Source organism: Octopus sinensis, linkage group LG7 (assembly GCF_006345805.1).
Source record: "Octopus sinensis linkage group LG7, ASM634580v1, whole genome shotgun sequence".
Lineage (NCBI taxonomy): Eukaryota > Metazoa > Mollusca > Cephalopoda > Octopoda > Octopodidae > Octopus > Octopus sinensis.
In genome coordinates, this window is record NC_043003.1 from 24,481,934 (window position 1) to 24,485,103 (window position 3,170).

The 3,170-nt window shown below is 38.4% G+C and overlaps 1 protein-coding gene across 2 annotated transcripts in view; it reads right to left on the bottom strand.

Moving 5' to 3' along the window:
• Positions 1 to 3,148: 3,148 nt before the first annotated feature.
• The window catches only part of LOC115214283 (transcription initiation factor TFIID subunit 2-like), a 67,266-nt gene continuing 67,244 nt past the window's right edge, over positions 3,149 to 3,170 (bottom strand). For both annotated transcript variants that reach the window (XM_036504636.1, XM_029783429.2), the window contains exon 31: positions 3,149 to 3,170. This exon is cut by the window's right edge and continues 1,102 nt beyond it. The gene's annotated coding sequence lies outside the window, so the exon portion shown is untranslated.

Genomic DNA, 3,170 nt, shown 5'->3' on the forward strand with positions numbered 1-3,170 from the left:
CTGATGACACGGAGGAACTCTCCTGGCAAAAGCACATCCTTAATATAACACGGACCACGTCTCTAGCCTTTCTTTTCAGATGCTTCATTCTCACCCCCAGTAATTAGTGATGAAGCTTGGATGAAACCATCCACAATGGTACATTGATCTTACATCTGTGGTGGAGCTGTCACACACACACACACACACAGCCGTCTCTGATTACATCTAGAAAGAGTACCCAACTCATTTGTTCAGGCCTTGAGTCCTGTTTGCACTGTCAGCTTTCTCACTGGCTTTTCTACTCCATCAAGATGGCCAAGCATGCACGTACATACGTGCTTATGTATGGATGGATGCATGCATGCATGCCGTCATTTCGTTTTATTTCTGTATTCCACGCCAACAGAGAAAGAGCCGGTTTCTAACCTAGATCCAAGGCTCCTTCTTTGGAATTTCTACATCATTGGAGTGTGTGTGTGTGTGTGTATGTATGTATGTATGCATGCATGTATGTGTGCATGCACGTATGTACATATGTATGCATGCATGTATATGTGTAGATTTGTAAGTTTTGTTTCTTTTCTTTGTATGTATTATCTGTATAGCTGCATGTCTAGACATGCTCGTATATACTTGAATCATAAACCTCAGGCAAGTTTTTACAGATTTTTATAGTTTCATCATGGCTTGCATCTATAGTCTTCAAATTAGCTTCCCCCTTTCTGGTTTCGAGAAGCCTAATTTCTCAAGATTAGCACTTAGGCAGTATGCTACATATCCCAGTGCCCAAACAATTACTTGTAATCTGGGTAGATTTCTCAATAGTTCAGCATAGGTATTTTCTTATTCGCTGATTTTTAGCTTTATGTTAATATTGAGAGAATAAAAATAGGCTGGGCAAAGTTCAGAGAGCTTCTACCTCTGTTAGCAACAAAGAGCCTCTCTCTCAGAGTGAACGGCAGACTGTATGATGCCTGTGTGCCACATAAGAACAACCATGCATCCATTCTTACACCTATTTCCTAAAATAAAAAAGAACTGTACATATATTTCACACTAGATGAAGATAAAAAACAATAACAATAAGAAAAGCTAACATTATATAAAAATTTATTGTCTTGATTTCTGTTTTGTCTTTGATGTTATTTCGTCTTTTTTTGGGGGGTTTTAATATCAAGAGCAACATTCTTTTAAATCTGAACAAATTTATACAGCAGTGAATGAAATGAAATAAAAATGGGTGGTAACAATTTTGTTTTTGTAATTACATCATGGGTAATGAGGGATGATGGGGTGTAACACTGAAAACTTTATCTCCACATAGTATGTATGAAATTGGCCAGCTGGAGCACTAATAACACTCTATCTCTCTTTTTCTCTCTGTTTCACTTTCTCTTTTATTGAGAGACTGTAGGTAGATCATGAAGTGAAACAGCACCTTCGTTAGTGAACAAGATAAATTAAACCTGACTATTTACAACTTATGTTTCTTTCATGGAGAAATAATAATTTTAACAAGAGCACACAGAGAGCCCAAACTGCCGCCAAGGCAACACCTAACGATTAGCCAGAGATGATTTTTAAAACGAGAATATCTTAAATAAACTCAACTGCTTTCACAAACGAAAAGGCTAAAGATGAACCCAACCACTCTCAAAAATTAAATTAAAAAAACGGAAAAATAATCCAGAATCCATTTCCGGTACCAGATCGCTCCTAAAATTTAATCAGTTCATGCCAATCATGGGGCGAAACATCCCTGAAAGTTTCATCTAAATCCATCCAGTAGTTCTTGAGATATCTTGTCCACGGACAAACAAACAAACATGACTGAAAACAATACCTGTCTTCGCTAAGGCGGAAGTAATAATAATGGTTTCAAATTTTGGCAGAAGGTCAGCTAGTTCAGGGAAGGGGGTTAGTCAATTACATCAACCCTAGTGTTTCACTCGTCAACACTTTCTACTAAAGCACAAGGCCTGAAATTTTGGAGGAGAGGGATAGTCAATTACCTCAACCCCCAGTGCTCAACTGGTACTCGTTCCACTGACCCCAAAGACGAAAGGCAAAGTCGACCTCAGAGGAATAATAATAATTCTACTATAGGCACAATGTCAGAAATTTAGGGGAAGGGGCTGGTCAATTACTTCGGCCCCGGGCTCAACTGACACATTATTTTATTGACCCCAAAAGGATGAAAAGCAAAGTTGACCTCAGCAGTATTTGAACTCAGAACATATAGCAGAGAAGAAATGCCGCTAAGCATTTCATCCAGCATGCTAATGATTCTGCCAGCTACCTTTAATGATAATAATTCTTACTGTTATAAGCACAAAGCCTGAAATTTTGGAGGAGGGTGAGGATAAGACAATTAATTACATCTATACCAATGTTCAATGGTACTTATCTTATTTTATCAACCCTGAGAAGATGAAATGTAAAGTCAACCTTGGCGGAATTTGAACTCAGAACTAAAGAGCCGGGAGAAATCTGCTAGGCATTTTGCCCAATGTGCTAATGATTCTGTCAGTTTGCTGCCTTAAGAATCTGCTATAATAATACTCTTGTGTTTTTCCCTGTCACAACATATGAATGAGAAAGGAAGGGGTGATAGATGAAAAGGAAGGTAGGGGTGATGGCAAACTGGTAGTGGGAGCATTTCAACTCTGTGTGAGTATATATGTATATAAAAGGGAGGTATGTGAATGTTTGTGTGTATGTGTGTGTGTGTGTGGGTGCAATGGAAGTGGGATGGTGAACATTCAACACTGAAAAGAAAAATCAAACAGTGTTTCAACTCTGTGTGTGTGTGTGTGTGCATGTATGAGGGAAGTATGTGAATATTTGTATGTGAGCCAGCGTTCTTTCAGTAACAAACGACAATCAATGTCACATCTCAAAAGACAACCACTAGATAACATTGACAAGTGTAATAATTTGATTTGCCATTCATATTTATATATAAAATACTGTCATTTTTAATGGCACGGGGCCAGCTAGTAATAATAATAATCCTTTTTACTATAGGCACAAGGCCTGAAATATGGAGGGTGCATCGTCGATTACATCAACCCCAATGCTCAACTGGTACTTATTTCATCGACCCCAAAAGGATGAAAGGCAAAGTCAACCTCGGCAGAATTTGAACACAGAACGAAAAGACAGACCAAACGCCACTAAGCATTTTG